Below are 22,401 nucleotides of genomic sequence, written 5' to 3'. Positions count from 1 at the left end.
TTTTGAAGTGTTCAATATTGTCTAAGAAAGTACAGTGAGAAATATTTTATGATCTGTTGACAACTGTAAATGTTCCACTGCAAAGAAAGCAAATTCTTCTGGGTGTCCGTATTTAGTTACAAAAATGGCTTTGGCTGATGTTAACATCTGGAAAGGGACAGAATGCTTGTTGACAGCCAAATCAGTGTAAATTGTAGCTGACAAGGGTTTGCAATTGCACATTTTGTAATTTGACCAGTGAGACTGTTTTGTGTCACCTTGTAACAAATAAAACACTATTGAAATCTTTTCTTAATATACTGTAACAGCACAAAGTACTATTCAGTAAAGCTGTTGTGGCGTTAAACTATTTGGCATAATTGTGTAGATGAGTGATTGTTAGTGTTATTGTTGTTGGTGCAGTCAGGTTGACACTACTGACAAAGGCATGGTTGTCATTCATGTGTGGACTCCAGCATGAACATATATGCACATTGGCTAAATTTAAAGGCTGCAATGGCAAATGATTGCCCTGATGTTTACAAAAATAGCTTGGAGTGTATTATCATAATATCTAAAGTCATTACACAATCATGGCAACTTCTCTATCCTGAAGTGTGATATTTTACAATTTTTAGCATGGAAATCACAGTCAGGATTCCTGATCTTTCACAATGTTGTGCTTTATGAATAGATTTCCCATGCACAGTGCTCACTATGGACTTCTCAGTAGCTGTGCAATATTCCAACGAATACATGTGTTTCTGGATGCAAATATTCAGGAAATTCCACCCCAATTCATATGGATTTTCAGAAGGGGTTCTACAAGATGCCTCATAAAGGCTTGTTCTAAAATTTCAGGTATATAGTTTAAGAGGAAGTGTAGCAGCATGGATAAGAAGTTCGTTGCTTTACAGGTAACCCAAGAGTTAGAAAAAGTGGGTGTTTCTTGGATTGGAGAAGAGTTGAAAATGGTGTACCCAGAAGTTAGTCTGGGTCTATTCTTCTTGGTATATATGTAGATGACTTGGACTTGGACATGAAGAGCGCAATCTTGAAATTTGCTGAGGACACAAAAGCAGAGGGTTTGGCAAATGGTAAAGAGGACTGTAAAAGACTTCAAGAAGAATATTGGTTAGATAAATGGGCAGAGAGGTAGCAGATGCAATTTAATGGGGACAGTGTGAGTTAATGCATTTTTGGAGGGAAGAAAAGAAGTGGGAGTATACATTTAATGGAAAGACACCGAAGAGTGTAGAGGAACAGCAATGTATAGGGGTTCAAATACAAATGATAAATGTATACAATACTTTGGTTAGGCCTCAGTTGGAATACTTTACGCAGTTTTGGATACCCCATTATAGAAAAGATGTAACTTCACCAAGAGGGTGCCAGAGATGGGGAAACTACAGTTATGAGGTGAGACTTGAGACACTGGAGTAGAGATGGCTAAACGGAGATTTAAAAGAGGATTTTAAAATTATGAAGGGTTTTGAAAGAATTAATAGATAAAGACTACTTTCTCTGGATGGGGAGTCAGTGACGTGGGGTCATCAATTTAAAAGAGAGTGAGGAGAGAGATTCAGAGAAATTTCTTTACAGAGGGTTGTTGGAGTATAGAGTGTTTTGCCATGGGAAGTAGTTGAGGTAGAGACTATTGCAACTTTAAAGGAGAAATTGGATAAATATTTTAAGAGGAATATACAGGGCAAAGGTGAGAGCGGGGGCAGTGAGATTAGTTTTGAATTGATACAGCAAAGAATCAGAACATAAACAATGGGCCGAATGGCGTCTTTCTGTGGTTCCATATTTATGTAATGCTAGTGTAATCCCAGCAGGATTTGCGTCCTGCACAGGGAGCACAGAGGCAGGATTTCCTAGGCAAGAGCATAACTGTGAAGGCACAGCGCCTTAAAGCAACATCTCATTACTGTAAACATCATAGTTTGAAATTGGGCGGTTTCTGCTATGTATTTTGTGCTGAAATGAAACAGGAGTCTGCTGGTGTCCAGGGAGCAGAGGGGACAGCCTGTGTCAGGCAAAGGACCTTGGTTAGTAGTGGTGCAGAAATAAAGCTGAAACCAAGTATATGGAACAAATTGATCCAAACCAAAGAAACAAGCAATAGCGCAAAGAAACCAAAACTGTGCATGGACAGTTTTAAAACTACTTCTGGTGGCTATTTGCTGCAGGAATATCTTTTTCTCCAGATTTTAAAGATGCTTTGTGCTGGCCTTGCAGCATTGGAATTCCTGGAGCAACAAGGACACCCCCCCACCCCCCCCCAAATTAATGCATAAATGAGGGTTGCGCCACAGAGAAGTGCAAGCTTGCCATTGGAAAATCTGGGGCAAGCACAGATGTGAGTTGGACCCCAGTTTTCTGCTTCCTCTGCACTCAGTGTACTTGGACCACTGGCGTATGGGAGCAGAATTTCAGCCCTAAAGGGCCATCACAATTTAAGTGAGGCTTGGATGAGTGTGAGCTGGAGAAAGGATGGTGTGAGAGAGTCCACCGAGGAGTTGGAGAGAGAGTCAAGCCTTGCTGAAAAAGAACCAGGCGGGGAGGTGTGAGTGGTGCATGGGCTCAGGAAAAGGTTGATTTTATAAAAACTTTATAATAGCAAGAGAGAGGGAATTATCTCCTGCCTGTAGGTATAGTCCCTCAACTCTCTTGCACATTATGAACTGCTTGGGTGATGGATTGTAGTTCTACTGGGGGTAATTTTTACTTTTATTGTCAGGCAAAAAATGGGTGAAAGCGAATTGGCAGCCTCTTTTGCACCTTGTTTGATTTTTTTTTTCTTTTCCATTGACTTTGATGGAAAAGAAAATGGGGTGAGGTGTAAAATGGAGTGCCATTTTCCTATCACTCGTTTTTCAGCTGGAGATAAAAGTTAAAAGTAGCCCCACTGTGTGTGAATAAATCTGAACATTGCATTCTCATCATGTATACACTGTGGAATGAAAACTGAAAATTCTGCTTCTGTGCAGGGAAACCCAGTGAGACAAAATGGTGGTGCAGGTCAGAATTGGGGAAAAATTAAAAACTACATTAAATAAGGTTATATAACTCACTTGGAATTCAGATGGTTACATAAATGATGAAGAGTCTTGCCCAGAACATTGCCCCACCTTTCTCTTTTTGGATACTGACCAGCAGTTTCTGTTTCTAATTTAGATTTCCAGCATTCATCAGTTTTTCTTGTTATCTACAATAGAGAAAACTTCCTCTCACCATTGTTCTGTAGAGAATAGAAGAGACTGGGAGTGGTTGAAAAAACTACAGTACATTCAGAGTGAAAGTGACATGATGAACTGCAAGAAAGCAGCTTCAGTCTTATATAATCTCCCTGATTAACATGGGAGATGGGAAAGTAGGGTTGAGGTCATAATCAGATCAGCCATGATCTTATCAAATGGCAGAGCAGGCCCGAGGGGCCAAATGGCCTACTCCTGCTCTTAATATGTATGTTCATATAATCATCTGGATTCCTAATGAGTTGGGATAGATTTTCCTTTTTCTGCCCTTAGAGTTGGGGCGAGATTTCTGCCTGTTGTCCCAACGCTGGCCCAGTTCCCTGGGTCAGGGGTCATGTTTCCATGGTGGGATGCCACCAGCAAGCAAGAGACTACCAGCGGCCCCCATGAAAACCAAGGCGGGCTGCAGTGGAATCAAAGGTTTAGAAGAGCCCAAAAGAAGCAGTTAGCCCAAGCTTTTATAGGCAAAGGCTGCAACCATGTTTGGGGCCAAATTGGAAGGAAATGAGACCTCTATCAGGCCCCCTACCTCCATTCAGCAGGGCCTTCCCGCTGCTACCCTAGGGACTACGGTAAGAGTAGCAGACAAGAGAAAAATGGATTGGAATCCCTGGCCCCGCCCACTGGCATTTTCATGCGGTTGGTAGGGACAGGGCAACCAGCATGGTCCTGGTGGGAAAAGAGGGACTGAAATTGTTTGGGGCAGAGATGCAACGTTAGACCCTACTTCCTGACCTTTCCTAATGATTTGGTGCAGGATAGTGAGGAAAATGCAGGCCATGCAATCTTAAACACACCTGTAGCCATTTCTTCTTTTATTTAATTTTTTTTACTCCGAGCTGTACAGTTGACATTCATAGCTTAATCCCAATAATTTAATTGCAGTAGCTTAATTACAATAATTTAACAGATTTTCCTGTGCAGATTTATGTTATGTAATCAGATGAATTACAAAAAAGTTTGAAATCAGAGCCTGTGAGTAAAATTTGGAGGTGGTGCTACTTGACTAGAAAGGCACTTTACCAAAAATTATTTCTGTTTTACCAAATTGAAATAATGTGTATATTCTCCAGTTTATACTTCATCTGCACTATCACTCCGACCACTGTGGGATAGTATTAATAGGTATCCACAGAGACGTCCCCACTTTGCACTCTGGCAATAAAACAAAAAATGCCGGAAATCCACAACAGGTCAGTCAGCATCCGAAAGGGAAAGATAGAGTTCATATTTTTGGTAGGACCCTGCAACAGAACACTCTTCATTTTTAAAAAAAAAAGTAAATTGTGCTGCAAATTTTATTAAGTGAGGTCTTGGAATCTAATGCTTGGTGAAAGAAAATGAAGGAGTTTATGGAGCACTGCAGCTTTAAATTGTCTGAGCTTACTGGAGAGTTAGAATTTGACACTTGGATATATACAGTGTAATGCTACTGAAGCATTTAAAACAAACAGTTCTCTCAGCACAGTTTAAATCTGTATCCTCTCTTTTGGCAACGTAAATGAAAACGCAAAGGAATGTCACTGAAATGTAGTCTTTAGCAGGGACCAACTGATTCACAGTGATCATGGTTTAAAATATTTTGAAGTAAAATTGCAGTGAATTACTGGCTATGACCAGTTAATAATCCTGTTAGGGACCAGGGCTGTGGCAGTAACTAATCAAATCAATGCGAGGTTGACAGAGTATTCAAAGCACTTTTCAAATTTGCATTATTTGAAAAATATTTGAGCTTGTCAAATTGAGGAATGTCAATATTAGGGAATGGAATACTTGTTTCCTCATTTAGCTCCAAGGGTCAGCACCAAGCATTCCTTGGTCAATTATAGCACAGGGTAAGGATCTCTACTGTGCCTCAATAATAGGCCTTAACCAGTGCAATATTTCCATTTCCCAGTCCTATAATCATTGTGGCTTCTCGGAATTCGACTGACAATTTTGTGCTCTTAACTTGAACACTTGAGGAATTGGATTAAGCCTTCCCAATAGGGCCTTTGCAGCTATCAGTCTGGGTTGGACTTAAACCCTGGTCGCAGAGATTTATTAACCATGTCAAATCTCCCCCATCAATACTGGTTTTGAACTGTTATGTACCTCTTTATTATGCATACACTTGTAGTACACTTGTTGGGGTACAGGTGCAACAGAAAGATAACAACTTAGAGAGTCTGCTAGTAATGGAGTCCAGCAAAGAGAGAAAAGGACCTATAATTAACCTAGGTATCATTTTGTTTATTTCTGCTGATTTTTTTGAAATATTTTAGCTGAAGCAGTGAATGTTGATGGTGTTCTGAAAGAGCTCAAGAGTTAGTGGACAGAAAGCGTGAGGGAGCTAAAATTTTGGAAAAAAACAAAACCTATCTTAAGGTTAGTTTTGGTTTTTAATTGTTTCCTCTTTAAACAAGCTTGAAATATTTGCACACTGCTATAAATTGTTACTTTTCTGTTGCTAGTACATAAAACGCAGATTAAGTTACCAGATTGCTGAAGCATTCTGACTTAATGGGCCCGATATTAGGAGGGTGGCAGGTTCGCAGCGGGGGGTCGACTGGGCGCGTGGGTAACGCGCCCAGTGAAATCGGGGTGCTCCGAACGGAATTGCAGGCTAATTGGATCCACTTACCTGCGCTTCCGGGTTTCGCGCTGGAAAGCTGCGCAGTGGGCGGACAGCGCATGCGCAGCATAGGCTGTCAGCTGGAGGAGCCCTATTTAAAGGGGCAGTCCTACACTGGCTGATGCTGCAGGAAATAGGAAAAATTACAGCATGGAGCAGCCCAGATGGGAGGCTGCTCCCAGGTTAAATAATGCCTCACACCAGGTATTATTGGATGGGGTGAGGAGGAGGGGGAGGACAGAGATCTTTTCCCACCCCCCCCCCCTCCCCCGGCGGCCGGGAGGAAGCGGCCTGCCTCTGCCGCCAAGAAGGCCTGGCTCGAGGTGGCAGAAGAGGTCACCTGCAACACCAACATATCGCGCACCTGCATACAGTGCAGGAGGCGCTTCAATGACCTAAGTAGGTCAGCCGAAGTGAATACACTTACTCATTCCCCTACACTCCGTCTGCCACATCACCGCCCCCACCCCACATCTCCTTCTGCACTGCCAACACTACTCTATCACATCATTCCTCACACCCACTCAAAGCTCATCCTCATCTTACCTGCACCTACTCACCTCGCCAGTACTCATCCCACCACTACCACTCAACCCAATCCTCATACAATCTCATGGCTCTATCTCATACTCACCCTCTCATGCATCTCTTCCATGATCAGCCTTACTCAACCTGCCACTACCTGTGCTGCAGCCACAGGGCATGCATCACATATGTGCAGTAGGAAGCGTAAGGCAAACGTGTCGTGAGCCATGAAGGGGATGCACAAGGGTGTTTGAGGGTTTGTCATGGTTTTTACCTATATTTCATTTCTGATCAACTCACATAACATATTATATTGTCACTACTACTGCTACGTCTTTGCGAATCTTGTCCGGTTTGTGCAATAATGCCCTTTCCTGAGGATCACTATGAGGACCCACAACTGATGCCACCCATTGTGTCACTGCAGAGTGGGTGTAGGTGTATTTTCAGGGCTGTTTTGTGCAGACGACTGAGAGACGTCGACGATGTCAGCGACAGGTAAGATGATGGTGCTCGGGCCAGCCGGGAGCAGCTCGGCATGAAGGAGGCTGCAGATGTCCACGACTACATGTCGAGTGACTCTGAGCCTCCGTGTGCACTGCTGCTCAGAGAGGTCCAGGAAGCTGAGCCTCGGTCTGTAGACCCTGAGGTGAGGGTAGTGCCTTCTGCGACGCATCTCTCTCTGCGGTTGCCCTCCCTCCTGCTGTGCAGGTGGATGTGTCACAGTACTGTGTTGTGGGGCTCCACGTGTCAGAGGTGGACGGCATGGCCGGCGAGGCTGGTGATGCTGCTTGTCCTCCGAGGAGGTCATGACTGCAGCTACGGCGGCCCCCATCTGGAAGATGTACATTTGAGGGGGTCCGCAAGGTAGGTAAATGTGTCTGGACACCAGGGTAAGTGTGCAAGTTTGTGAATTTTGTTGTTAGGAGGAGGGCGGTGGTGGCCAAACTTTGTCCAAAGTGACAGAGTGGCCTCCTGCAATGAGTGAGGGTCTCTTCCCCCCCCCCCCCCCCACCTGTCAAATGGACCTTTGCAGCTGCCACAGGCTGATGGCTGCAACATGTCCATTTGAACTGGGAGTGTTTCCCCCAGTATGGGAAACTGTCCCAGTTGTTTGGAAAATCCCACCCCTCCTAAAATATCTCTAAAATGTCTCTAAACGACCTGAAGTACCTAAATGATTACCTTAAGTGGCACCCCGCCGGCTTTAATTGCCTGCGGGAGTCCCACATGCGGGGGCTGCGCGCACATGTCAGCGCATCACTGGGGTACCCGGAAGTGGGCGGGCTGGAGCCAGGCTCCACACCCGCCCCGGGAATCCCCGATTTTCGCAGCCCCCCCGCCACGAACGCACTGCTTGGGGTGCGAAAATCGAGCCCAATGTATTGAGAACATCTCATTCACCTCGGTGAGTTCGATTACTCCTCCTTTCTTATTCCCCTGATCATGTTATCAGCAGTCTATGAACAAAAAGCTTATTAAATATGAACAATTTATTTTTACTAATTTGATTTTTAAAAATTAGTATTGATTTTAAAAGTTTAAGAAAATTAAGAAATAACTGAAATATGAATTATTCAACTTACTCAATTGAACCTGCCAGAATGTTTGACAACAAATCATGATCACTAAGTTTTTTTGCTGAATACCAGAATCTTGAGCAGTAATTTTCTTGGGAACGTTCTCTCACAGGCCTACCTCAAAGAAACTCTTTTTAAAATCTTTTTATAAAGCCTTTTTTCTCTCTCTCTCCTCCCTCCTTCCCCTGATTTTGGTCTCAGAAGCATCTCGGAACTGATGGGCCACGATTTGAAACCCGGAGGCACGAGTGGTGTTTATTCAGTCCCGAGATGAGGGGAAGGTGGGCCATAAGTCATATTATGAGAACCACTGGCAAGGACGTTGTCCAGATGATGTGGATTAAACTGAGTACTGTATTTTTGAATCACTCATTAGACCAGAAATTAATACTTTGAACTGTTTGCTGATCTTTATGTCCTTCTGACTGCGATTATAGGCATCTGATGTTCACAGCTGTTTCTGGTCTTGTACATTCACAGTGTCACCAGGCACTTGTGTATCTGTGTGGGTCATGACAGTGCATGTCTCAAATTGTTAGAGCTGTCATCGCAGCCATCAGCTGAGCTGCGGGTGTCCTTTGGTCAAAGGTTGCATGTGAAATTTGGGTGGGCCCATTCTTCTGTTCTCTCATAATAGATATGGGCTTAAAAGAACAGTAGCTCTGTCTAACCACTGACAGTTATAATCTTGTTTGACTTGGGGGAAATGATGAGGTTAAACAGCTGTTGTCATGACTATCCTAATGCAATGGATTATTCACATTTTTAATGGCAAGATGCACCAGAGTTTCAGTAGACACAATGCCATACTAAAAGCTTTTAAATCTCTTTGGGAGTTGCAAAGCTGCAGGAAGGAAATCGATAGGAGTTGAGGAGGTTTCTGTATGAGGTTACACTGGAGCAACCTAGTTTTCCTGCCAGGAAACATAAGAAAAAAAATTAAAGCACTGGAAACAATGTGAAAGCAGCACTTTTGCATTTGTATTTGTGTTACATGAACATAATGGGAGAGAACGTGAGTCAGGTGGTCAGAATAATCTCTATTTGGATATCTTAGCGCATTGCTTTAAGTATTTGTTATACACCATGGCACTTTAAAGTTATGATATTATGATCCAAATAAATACTTCAGTCTATCTGCACTGAACACAATGGTGCATAGAATCATAGGGGGAATTTTAATCCCCTAGCACGGGTGGGACAGTGGCTTGGTTGGGGGGGGGGGGGGGGTTCAATTCTTAAAAAAAAGGACACCTGACCCCAACGTGCCATGATTGTGCCTACTTCTGGTATAACCAGGGCGGGTTGGGGGTCGGGTGAGTAGCCCGCTTTTGATAGTCGAGTCGGTAATTATAATATGTTAATGAGGTTGTGTTCCTCAGATATTAGCAGCCATTTGGATTTAACAGCTGCAGGCCAGGTTTTCCAGGGCCCGGGGGACCCAGCAGCTGAAGGGAGGCGAGAATTGCTGGATCCAGCAGGTAAATGCTTTTCCAGAACTACTTGTGGACCAGGAGGAGCAGGAGTGCTCCCCCCGCCCCCAGCCCCCGCCAAGCAAACTTCCCGCAATCTCACTCGCTCCCCGCGACCGGCCGACGCCCTCCCCGCGACCGGCTGACCCTCTGGCTCTTTTGCCAATTACCTTAAATCTGTGTCCCCTGATTACCGACACTCCTGCCAATGGAAACAGCTTCTCCCTGTTTAGTCTATCGAAACCCCATATAATTTTGAAAGGTGCATTTGGACACTGTGTGCCATCCTGTTTTGCTGCCAGTATTCCTATTTTTCAGTCAAAGCCCAGAACAATAAATTGTTCAGAGTCCTCAATCTGTTTGCTTATGCAATTCTACTGCATGTTCCCAGCAGAAAACAATGGAAGCACAAGAACAGGGAGCTACGTTTTTTCCCAGGCAGAATGAATTCCAAATACGCCCTTGTAATCTCACTGTTTTTTGCAGAAATCCCCACCCTCCCTTCCCCACACGATACCCTCTGCAACCTAATTATCCAGTTTAAGAAATTATTTACAATTTCTTTTTAAAAAGTGACACAAATGACAAGAATATTGAGCTATGGAAAAGGTACAATAAAATTCAATGGGATGATCCCAGGAATGAGAAGATGGTTATGATGAAATACTTGGAAAAAAAATTACGACTGTGCTTTTTGGAGCAGAGAGGATTAAGGGTGGGGAGATCTAATGGAAGTGCTCAAAATTCTGAAACCACACTTGGTTTCATCAGGAAAAGTATAAAATGGTTATAGGTGGCTTTGTGCCAGAGATAAGCCCAACTTTAATTTGGCCTGATATCCAAAAAAATGAGTAATAGCAGGGCTGATGGCCTACTCATTGTTGATTGGCTTGGTCCTCTCCCTTAATACTGGCACTAGCTCTGTACCGATGGTACGCAGAGACCAGACGCAAACCAAAAACCTGTAAGTAACCCATTTCCACGGCTAGTGCTGGGTGGAAAGTAGATGGGGAAACCACACCCTGTATATGTTATATAAAAAAAACTGTATTAACTGGTGGTGTGATTTGAGACCTTGGGTGGATCATGGAAAGATTGAGAGCATCTGCACGAGTCCTACAGTTCTATTTAATGTTCTTATTCCTGCCCTCCCTGGAGAGTGACATTATAGATAGATGCTGGTAGCCTGTCCTTCAACAGCCATCTGTTAGAAGAAGCCACTCACATTCCTTGAATAGAATGATTCACATAAACATGATTTATAAAATTTTATAATGCATATATCTGATTTATTTCCAATGCATTTTAAACATACTGTTCAGAGTGATTTATAAAATTAGGATATTTCTTTGAGTTACCTTTTTCTGTTATGAGAACATATTGTCTAGGCTGCCTTCCAGGCTATCTATTTACTTGGCTGTAAATTAACCGATTCAATGGGCTCGATTTTTCCGGGAAATTGGGGGGGTGTTAGTGGCTTGGGGGGGGCTCCGAAAATTGGGGAAATCCCGTTCGGATTCGGAGTCCGGCTCCAACCCGCAGACTTCCGGATTCCCCATTGACGGGTCTGGGTGCACGCGTGCCTCCCGAATGCGGAAGTTCCACCGGCAATTAAAGCCGGCGGGATGATAATTTACGCAGTTGTTGAGCTGGTTTAAGTACTTGAAGTACTTAATTTTCTCCACATTTTGGCAGGGGAGCGATTTTGAAGCATCCTCAGCGTGTTTCCCGTGCTGTGAGAAACACTCCATGTTGCCAATAGACGTGTTTCAGCCAGCAGCCAGTGAGACATTCAAATGCTTATTTGACAGATGGGGAGAAAAGGTCAATTATTGCAGCAGGGCACTCTGTTCTTTCAGACAAAGTTATGGCTGCAAGATCTTTGTGTTTCACTGAAAATTCTTACTTTCCACTCAAAATTCTGCTGTTCAAAAATATTTAACTGTTTTGCGGACCCCCTGAAATCTCCCCATCAGGATGGGGGGAGCCATGGCTGCATTCACCACTACATCTGAGGATGAGCAACATCATCAGCCTTGCCAGGCACGGCGTACACCTTTGCCATGTGGAGCTCCACAACACAGTGTTGCGCCACAGGCACCTGCACAAGAGCACAGAGGGCGACAACAGAGAGAGCGACATCACAGAAGGCATTACCCTCGCCACAGTGTCTACCGACCGAGGCTCAGCTTCCTGGACCTCTCTGAGGAGCAGTGCATACGGAGGCTCAGAGTCAGTCGCCAGGTAGTCGCAGACATCTGCAGCCTCCTTCATGCCGAGCTGCTCCTGGCTGGGCCGAGCAGCATCTCCTTACCTGTCGCTGTCAAAGTCACCACTGCCCTCAACTTCTTCGCCTCCGGATCATCCCAGGGTGCCACCGCTGGGGTGTCTCAGTCATCTGCACACAACTGCATAAGGCAGGTCACCGACGGCTTGTTTCGCAAGGCCTCGCAGTATGTCAACTTTCCCATGGAAGACTTCAGCCAGACGGAGAGGGCAGTGGGATTCCACTTTGTGGCTGGCTTCCCACAGGTGCAATACAAGCACCTCCACATGAGCCAGGACTGTTCATCAACAGGAAGGGGTATCACTTCATCAACGCTCAGCTCGTTTGTGACCACCGCAAAATATTCCTTCACATGTGCGCCAGATTCCCTGGCAGCTGCCATGATTCCTTCATCCCCCGGGAATCCAACATCCCCCACCACTTTCTACGCACAGAACACCCTTAAGGGCTGGCTCCTCGGGGACAAGGGATACCCCCTGCACACTTGGCGCATGACACCTCTGAGGAATCCTATCACCGAGCAACAGTGTCGATATAACGACAGCCACATCGCCACCAGGTCTACAATTGAGCGTGCTATAGGACTGCTCAAGATGCGATTTAGGTGTCGTGATCTTTCTGGGGGAGTGCTTCAATACACATCAGACAGAGTGGGACAACATTGCACTACAGAGAGGGGTGCCGCTTGAGGAGGCCCCATCCACATCTGCCACCCACGTTGAGGAGGAGGTGGAGGAGGAGCAGGAGCAACTCATGGGCAGAGCAACGGCTCACCTGGCTGCTCGTGAAGCCAGGGAGTCACTGATATGTGAACGGTTCTTCTAACATCAGACAGTGTGAAGAGTCCAATCCTCTCACCACCTGGATAGAGCAGCGGCCACCCTGCACAAAACAGGCCTGCAACTACACATACACCCACTGCAGAGTGACCCAATGAGTGGCATCAAGTGTTGCTGTTCATGGTGAACCTCATGAATGGGCCCTATTACAGAAGCCAGTCAAGAATGGCCAAGACGTGGCAGTAGTGGTGACAATAATACTATTTAATGTGAGTTTAACAAAAAGCTAATATAAATTTAAAAACATGACCAACCGTCAAACACCCGTGTGCATACCCTTCGTGCTTACAAAACCTTCGCCTTTCTCTTCCGACCACTTCTACGTGGTGCATCCCCTGTGGCTGCAGCAGAGGTAGTGGCAGGTTGTTCTTGTTCGTGCCCTGACTGATTAAATGCTTTGGGCCTATGCCCTCTGGGTTTTGGTGCCCGTGAGGGCCCCTCCATAGACTGCTCCACCTGCACCTGTGCAGGGGTAGACTCGGCCACCTGGAGAGGAGGCAGCATTGCGGGGTACTGGTTGAGAGGGGGAATTGGGTGAGAGGTGGGAGCGCTTTGAGTGGCATCTCCACTTCCATGGCCCTTTTGCCATCATCCCTCCTTGGACCAGGCCCACTTCACTTCTACCACACTGCTGGACAGCAGTTTGGAGGACATGTGTGAAGACTTGTAAGGCCAGTGCTAGTGTATCTGCCTGCCTGTTTAATGAGGCAGAATGTTGTTCACTGTGAGTCCGAACGGACATTGTCAGGGCCTGAACGGACTCATTTGTGAGCCTTGCTTGAAGCTCAATGGAGGCCAGCCTTCTCTCCAACGCAGACATTCCCACACTTACCCATGACAGTATCTCAGAGAGTTGCTCACATCCCTGTGACACTGGGCCTGATTTTAGCAGGCCTGCGGGTTTCCGGCGGGTTGGGTTTCGGGTGCGTGGCCTCCGCGCCCGGTGAAATTAGTGGGTTGCCCGCACGATCGTAGCAGGCAATGAACTAATTGGAATCACTTACCTGCTCCTCCGGGGTCCGCGCTGCTGGTCTGCGCATCGGGCGGGCTGCGCATGCGCAGTACGATCTGTCAGCTGGAGACTCTCTACTTAAAGGGGCAGTCCTCCACTGACAGATGCTGCAACCAATGGAACAAATTACAGCATGGAGCAGCCCAGGGGGAAGGCTGCTCCCAGTTTAATGATGCCTCACCCCAGGTATCATCAGATGGGGTGAGGAGGAGGGGGAGGACAGAGATCTTGCACCCAGCGGGCGGGAGGAAGCGGCCTGCCTCTGCCACCAAGAAGGCCTGGCTCGAGGTGGCAGAGGGGGTCACCTGCACCACCAACATATCGCCCACCTGCATACAGTGCAGGAGGCGCTCCAATGACCTCAGTAGGTCAGCCACAATGAGAACACGTAGTCTTTCCCCTACACTCCGTCTGCCACAACACTGCCCCCACCCCACATCTCCTTCGGCACCGCCAACACTACTCTGTCACATCACCCCTCATACCCACTCAAACCCCATCCTCATCTTACCTGCACCTACTCACCTCGCCAGTACTCACCCGCCACTAACACGCAACCCAATCCTCAGACAATCTCATGGCTCTATCTCATACTCACCCTCCGGTGCATCTCTTTCACGGCCAGCCTCACTCAACCTGCCACCACCTGTGCTGCAGCCACAGGGCATGCATCACATATGTGCAGTAGGCAGCGTACGGCAAACGTGTCGTGAGCATGAAGGGGATGCACAAGGGTGTCTGAGGGTTTGCCATGGGTGTTACCTATATTGAATTTCAGAGCAACAAACATCACACATTATATTGGCACCACCACTGCCATGTCTCCGCGAATCCTGTCTGTTGTGTCCAATAATGCCCGCTCCTGGGTATCACTATGAGGACCCACCACTGATGCCACCCATTGTGTTACTGCAGAGTAGGTGCAGGTGTATTTGCAGGGCTCTTCCGCGCAGACGACTGAGAGACATCGGCGGTGTACCCGGCTGCACCCTGGAAGGATGCGGAGGAGAAGTTGTGGAGGGCAGTGGTGACTTTGGCAGCGACAGGTAAGCAGATGGTGCTGGGGCCAGCCAGGAGCAGCTCGGCATGAAAGAGCCTGCAGATCTCCACGACTACATGTCGAGTGAATCTGCGCCTCCGTGTGCACTGCTGCTCAGAGAGGTCCGGGGAGCTGCGCCTCGGTCTGTGGACCGTGTGCGGAGGGTAGTGCCCTCTGCGACGCGTCTCTCTCTGCGGTAGCCCTCCCTCCTGCTGTACAGGTGGATGTGTCACAGCACTCTGTTGTGGAGCTCCACGTGTCAGAGGTGGACGGCGTGGACTGCGAGGCTGCTGGGGCTGGTCATGCTGTTCGTCCTCCGAGGATGTCAACGCACCACCCATCTGGCAGGTGTTGGTCTGAGGGGTTGTGCAGGGTAGGTAGGTGGTCCTCGCACTGGGGCTGCGGTTTCACGTCGGTCTGTCCTCTGGCTTGGCGGGGGGTGGTGGAGGGCAGGGGTTGCCCTACGTGACGCGGTGGCCTCCTGCGTGGGTGAGGGCTCTCCCACCCGCTGTGGAGTGCACCTTGGCAGCTGCCACAGGCTGCTGGCTGGAACACGACCGGTTGAAGGGAGACTGTTTCCCCCAGTGTGTGAAACTCACTGCCTTGAAGCTAAAATCCCACACTTCCTGTTTTGACAGCTGCTTCAGCTCATTTAATGACCTCAACAAGCAAGGTAAGTACACTCAAGTGGAACCCCGCTGGCTTTAATTGCCTGCGGGATTCCCACCAGCGGGGCCTGCGCACGCAGCCCCGCACGTCAGCGCGGCACCCGGAAGTGGCCGGGATCTCGGCGCGATCCGGTCACGTGACTGGATATCGGGATTTTCGGGGCCCCCCCGCTGGAAACCCGCAGGAAACCCGACGCTAAAATCGAGCCCACTGTCTCAGAGATTCTCTCCTGTACCTGTGCCACTATTCCACAGATGCAGAAGTTGGACTCCTCCATCCTGTGCGCTATTGTGGAGAGTGCGCGTGGCACCTGTTTCAGTACTTCGCAAATGTGCTGCTGTCCCTCGATCATTCTCCTTTTAAAGGATGGCCCCCAGGGTTCAGCATCTGCGTCCAGCTGAGCGGAGCCTGGAGAAAACTGCTCCCACTGAAGTGGACTCTCTGCAGCTGCCCTTGCCACCGGTGTCTGCTTGTGCTCACTTGTGGGAATTCACAAGGTGCCAACCCAACTAACTGAGGACGAGGTCCCACCGAGGTGTGAGTATCTGCGCTGATGGATGGCTCGCTAAGATGTGATGGTGCACCCTCAGAGGCCGGCAGGTCCTCAGGTCCTCAGGAATTGCCCTCTGCTGTCACAGCAGTCGCTGAAAGCCCTGCAAGAGAACAGGAGGCAATATTAAGCATCATCACAGATGTGTCATGTTGCGATGAGCATACTGTGGTGCTGAAGATGGCAAGGCATGTTAACATCAATTCATATTGTGTGTGCTGAATGTTAAAGTTATGTCACCAGACGTTTGTCGGGTGCCAGTCTCAGCATCCCCGACGGACAGGCACTCGAGGGTTCGGCTGAGCTCCAGCACCTCCAGCTCCGCGTCTGTGAGGACGACTATTTATTGCAGTCCCCCTCTGGTCCTTGCCCTCTCCCGAGCATTCTGAGCTCTCTTCTCCTATAAGGGAGAAAGTACAGACGCGTGAGTGAGTGATGGTGACGTGGCCAACCGATGAATGCATCAGTTTGGGTGCGGCTAACCTTGAAAAAGATGCATCAGAGGGTGAGTATGAGACAGAGCCATAACATTGTGTGAGGATTGGGTTGAGTGGTAGTGGTGGGGTGACTAATGGGGAGGTGAGGAAGTGCTAAGGAAGTGCAGGTAAATTGAGGATGAGTCTTAAGTGGGTGTGGGGAATGATGTGATAGTGTAGTGTTGGTAGTGCAGAATGAGTTGGGGGGTGGGGTGGTGATGTGGAAGATGGAATGCAGGGGAATCGGTAAGTGTACTCACTTTGGCTGACCTAGTTAGGTCATTGAAGCGCTTCCTGCACTGGATCCAGGTGTGGGAGATGTTGCTGCTGGTGACCTCCTCTGCCACCTTGTGCCAAGCCTTCTTGGTGGCAGAGGCAGGCCACTTCCTCCCGTCCGCTGGGCAAAAGAGATCCTCCTCCTCCTCACCCCATCCAGAGGCATCGCTGAATCTTGGAGCATCCTTGCCCCTGTGCCGCTCCATTGTGGTGTGTGGGTGTTTGCTCCAGGAGGAGCCATTGGAGGACTTCCCCTTTAAATAGAGCTCCTCCAGCTGACAGCCTGTGATGCGGGTGTGTAGTCCGCCTGCTGCGCAGCTTTCGGATGGCAAACCCGGAAGCCACGTTAAGTAGCTCCAATTGACTAGCGATCGCGTGGGAAACGGACATTTTTTATTGGGCAGGTTACCCACGCGCCCAATCACTCCCCCGCTGCCATCCTGCCTCCACTCTAATATCGGGGCCAATGTGTGGGAGAAGTCTTGAGAAGACTCTTGTAAAATGGAGGAAAACCTCTAAAGAACACATGAATTTCTGAAGCAGGGTGGGAGCAATGGGCAGAAATGGTTACACTAGTGCCATACAATAATGAGATCTCTTGCTAAGCTGATAAGTCAGAGTCAACGATGTTATGAAGTAGGCAAAAGTGACCACGACCATGGGGCCGTTTATCTTACAGGGTTGCCTCTGAAAGCACTCTCTAAAGCCGTCAGAAGTAGGCAAAAGTGATACACTTCCTAAAAACTGGTTTGTGTTAACTTGTAGATTAAAACAATAGAAAGAAAGAACTTGGAAGTGTAGTGAACATTGAGGAGGATAGTGATGGACTTCAAGAGGATATAGACAGACTGGTGGCATGAGCGGACACGTGGCAGATGAAATTTAATGCAGAAAAATACAAGGTGATGCATTTCGGTCGGAAAAATGAGGAGAGGCAATATAAACTAAAGGGCACAATTCTAAAAGTGGTAAAAGAACAGAGAGATCTCGGGGTATATGTGCACAAATCGTTGAAGGTGGCAGGGCAGGTTGACAAAGCAGTTTAAAAAAGCATACGGGATCCTGGGCTTTATAAATAGAGGCATAGAGTACAAAAGTAAGCAAGTCATGATGAACCTTTATAAAACACTGATTCGGCCACAACTGGAGTATTGTGTCCAGTTCTGTACTGCACTTTAGGAAAGATGACAAGGCCTTAGAGAGGGTGCAGAAGAGATTTATTAGAATGATTCCAGGGATGAGGGACTTTAGTTATGTGGATAGACTGGAGAAGCTGAGGTTGTTCTCCTTGGAGCACAGACAGTTGTGAGGAGATTTGATAGAGGTATTCAAAATCATGAAGGGTGTAGATAGAGAGAAACTGTTCCCTTTGGCGAAAGGGTCAAGAACTAGAGGGCATAGATTTAAGGTGATTGGCAACAGAACCAAAGATGACATGAGGTGGTGGAGGCAGATTCAATCATGGCCTTCAAAAGGGAACTGGATAAGTACCTGAAAGGAAAATATTTGCCGGGCTACGGGGATAGGGCGGGGGAATGGGACTGGCTGGATTGCTCTTGCATAGAGCCGGTGCAGACTCGATGGGCCGAATGGCCTCCTTCCATGCTGTAACCTTTCTATGATTCTATTTATATAATCCGTTTCATATCTTCAGGACGTCCCAGAGTGCTTTACAGCTAATTGATTAACTTTTGAATGAAGTCACTGTTGTAATGTAGGCAAATGCGAGAAATAATTTGCAACAACAAAAAAAAATATATATATAATATACAAACACACAATTCCCAGTATGTTCTGCAGTAGAAATAGAAGATTTAGCACCATCAGAAACAAGCACAATTACAGCCAATTGGAAGCAGTTCAGTAATAAAGTAATGTTAATAATCTGTGTGTTGCTCCTTTCAGGGATTTGTGAAACTTGAATCCTTTTTATTATTACTAACTGCAGATGTGCATGCTGTGTGCCAATCTGAGGTCTAGGGAGCCCCACCCAGTTCTGGCTATAGACTATCCCTCTGAGAAGGGATCCTGTGATTGAGGTGGTTTGAACCAAGAAGGTGCCTCAGTGTTAAGAAAGACTACAGGGCCAACAGCACAGTGACACTCCCATCACAGAACTTTTCAAATATGAGTTTTGTTTTAATCCCAATTTTGTTCCTGAGTGTGGTGATTCAAGCTGGTGTGTTATTTTATGGATCCTGACTGTTTCCAATACCATGGCCAAGTGACCATTGTTCATGTGTAAACTTAGACAGTGTTGGGCTATCGAAGACATCATGGCTGAGACCAATTATAGTGCCCCCCCCCTCCCATTTGCCCCAGGTTTGATCAGTTAAATCCATCAAGGATCTTGTTAGTCCTTACAGCTCTGTATCACATCTCTTTGTACATTTAGTCATTAAGCCACAGGGGTCAGATATGTGCTTTTAATAAACTGTATGTAAAGGAAACATGATGTTACCATGCACTGTAATGAAAAATTGCCCATGACTGTTTTTATATTTTTGACATCTACAATTATGCATGTTGCTAAGTGCAGTGTTACAAATGTTGAGCTATGCATTCTACATTGAACATTTGGACCAGATTAAATAGTGCCATTAAATATGTCAAAGAGATTTTGTTTTTTGTTATGTAATCCCTTTGCCATATATATATTTCCTGAGACACAGAGATGGGACTTCTAAATGACTTTTCCTTGCAATTGTTAAGTTGTGCAATGGATTACATTCAATGAGGGCTGTGATCCATCATTAATTATGCTGCCTCCAGGTCACAGTAGAATTTATTTTTCCCCAAACTGTCAGATAATTTTCAAAATTTAGCTAATAATTCTTCAACATACAAGTCAGCTATAGTCACATTTAAAACTGTATTAACATTTATTTTCTAAACTCACACACTTATTTTAGTTTCCAGAACTAAAAATAACAAAAAATATCCCACTGGAGCCAAGTTGAGCAGTGTAAGTATAATTTACTGATTTCATTTAAAGTGTTCAAAACATTTGATAAAACAATGTAGTTTTTAATTTTTGAGAGGGGAAAGCAGCCCTTGGGTTTTTTTACAGAGTTTTTCTCTCTTTTAGCCTCAACAAAAGACAAGTGACGTTACTGGGCCTTTACCCTTGCTGATGTTAAGTTGGTCACAAGGAAGCTCGAGAGTAATCTGGCATTAACTCTTTTACTGCCCATGCAATGACACCAGGCTACCCCTTGGAACTTCTCTACAACATTGTGGTTGCAATTAGACACTCTGCATAGGATTTGACCAGTGGCCCTCAATGCTATGGTGCCATGCATTGATATTCCAGCATGCTGTGCCAGTGCAGTGCTCAATTTGAAATGTATCAGGCTCTACACTGCACTTGATAAGATCATTTAGCATTGTCTCAATTATATGGATTTGGATAGTCAGAGATCTGCTAGGATTTCCCACCCCAATGTTTTGGATTAAAGTTTCCACTGCTAATAAAATTCACTTGCAACCATATGAAAAGCTATTAGAATGGGATCGATCATTTGTAATCCACAGCTAGCTGGACCCAATTTGTTTTACATTTCTATATTCCATTGGTTTGGAATTATCCCTCCTACTCGATCCTCTTGAGTAAATATGGTAGCAACTCAAACAAGAGAATATCTACAATTAGTTACATTTACGCTCTGCTCTATGTTCAGTTTTAAAAAAATGCTGAAACCTGGTACCTTTTGATTTGCTAGGTCTCTCTCGACCCCTCAACTGTCTCTTATTTGTCACGCTGCTTGTCTGACATCCAGTACTGGATAAGCAAAAATTTCCACCAACTAAATATTGGGAGGACCAAAATCATTGGGCTCAATTTTAATTTGGAAGTGCGGGTGCGTTGGGGGCGGGGAGGCTACGAAAATCAGGGAAATAAGGAGCGGGAAACGAACCCAGCTTCAACACGCCGACTTCCGCTGGCGGGACAATATTTAAAGAAGCATATGTACCTCATTGAGGTACTTAAGGTACTTTATTTCTTACATATGTCAGCCTGTCAGTCAGGCTGGCTGCCAGGCGCGAAACCCGGAAATAAGATAAATGAGCATCAATTACCTCGCGATTGCGTAGAGAAAGGTAAGTTTTTATTTTTCGGGTTTGCCGCGCGCCCATTGACCCCCTTATCTGCCATCCCGCCACCCTTTTAAAATTGAGCCTATTGCCTTCGGTCCCCACTGCAAACGTTCCCTAACCACTGACTCCAAACCTCTCCCTGGCCACCGTCTGAGGCTGAACCTGACCGTTCGCAACTTTGGCGTCCTATTTGACCCTGTCATGAGCATCCAACCACATATCCGCTCCATCACCAAGACTGCCTACTTCCACCTCCATAATATTGCCCATCTCCGCCCCTGCCTCAGCTCATCTGCTGCTGAAACCCTCATCCATGCCTTTGTTACCTCCAGACTCATCTATTCCAGTGCTCTCCAAGCTGGCCTCCCATCTTCCACCCCCAATAAAAATCAGGGATGCGCAAGAGGCAAGAATTGGAGGAGCGCAGAGATCTGGGAGGGTTGTAGGGCTGGACGTGGTTACAGAGATAGGGAGGGGCGAGGCCATGGAGGGATTTGAAAACAAAGATGGGAATTTTAAAATCGAGGCATTCCCCATAAAATTGAGTGCATCCAAAATTCTGCTGCCTGTATCCTAACTCACACCAAATCCCGTTCTCCCATCACTGCCTGTGCTCGCTGACCTACATTGGCTCCCAGTCTGGGAATGCCTCGATTTTAAAATTCCCATCCTTGTTTTCAAATCCCTCCATGGCCTCGCCCCTCCCTATCTCTGTAACCACCTCCAGCCCTACAGCCCTCCCAGATCTCTGCGCCCCTCCAATTCTTGCCTCTTGCGCATACCTGATTTTTATTGCTCCACCATTGGCAGCCGTGCCTTCAGCTGCCTAGGCTTTAAGCTCTGAAATTCCCTTCCTAAACATCTCCATCTCGCCACTTCTCTCTCCTCCTTTAAGACGCTCCTTAAATCCTACCACTTTAACCATGCTTTTGGTCACTGGTCCTAATACCTCCTTATGTGGCTCGGTGTCAAATTTTGTTTGATAATCGCTCCTGTGAAGCACCTTGGGAGTTTTACTACATTAAAGGCGCTATATAAGTACAAGTTGTTGTTGTAGTGCCTACGTGAAACTCAGTGGAATTGTGCTGACATATTCATTACCTTGTATTCATTACCTTGTGTACTCTGACAGTACGTGTCTCCAGTACAGATCACAAATAGGCTTCATTTCTTCGAGTTGTATTTCAAGCATATTACTTACAAACTGTACTGTTCTCCTACACCATAGTGCTAAAGTACTATACTTATTCTAAAACCTGTACTCAAATTGGATTTCATTTGGCTAGTTTAGAACATCATCTCTTGCACATGCTGACGAACCGTGCGAAACACTTTTACCAGGTAACACTGCTCCTTTAAGGATTATGGAACAATATGTTGAGGCTGATTATATAAAATGGGTGCAGTCTGATTTTATTCATAAACTAATTATATTCTGGCAAGCAGGATATATTCTTGCCCTGTAAATGAAACATGTGCCAAACTCCTATAGCTACTCTGGGTGGGATCACTTCCTGTATTTGACTGAAATGATGTAGGTTCAGGAAGATAATCAGAGTTAATTGAATATAAGGGAGGGTAGAGTTCATTGATTACAGTAATATCCAACATGATTTTGGCAACTGTAGTACTAGGGCCAGTTTAAACAGCAAAGACAGGGAATAAAATATTTGGGAAAGAAATACATTTTGAAGGAATAAAATATTTAGGAAAGAAATACATTTT

This window comes from Heptranchias perlo, chromosome 4 (genome assembly GCF_035084215.1).
Source record: "Heptranchias perlo isolate sHepPer1 chromosome 4, sHepPer1.hap1, whole genome shotgun sequence".
NCBI lineage: Eukaryota > Metazoa > Chordata > Chondrichthyes > Hexanchiformes > Hexanchidae > Heptranchias > Heptranchias perlo.
This window is presented reverse-complemented; position numbering follows the sequence as displayed.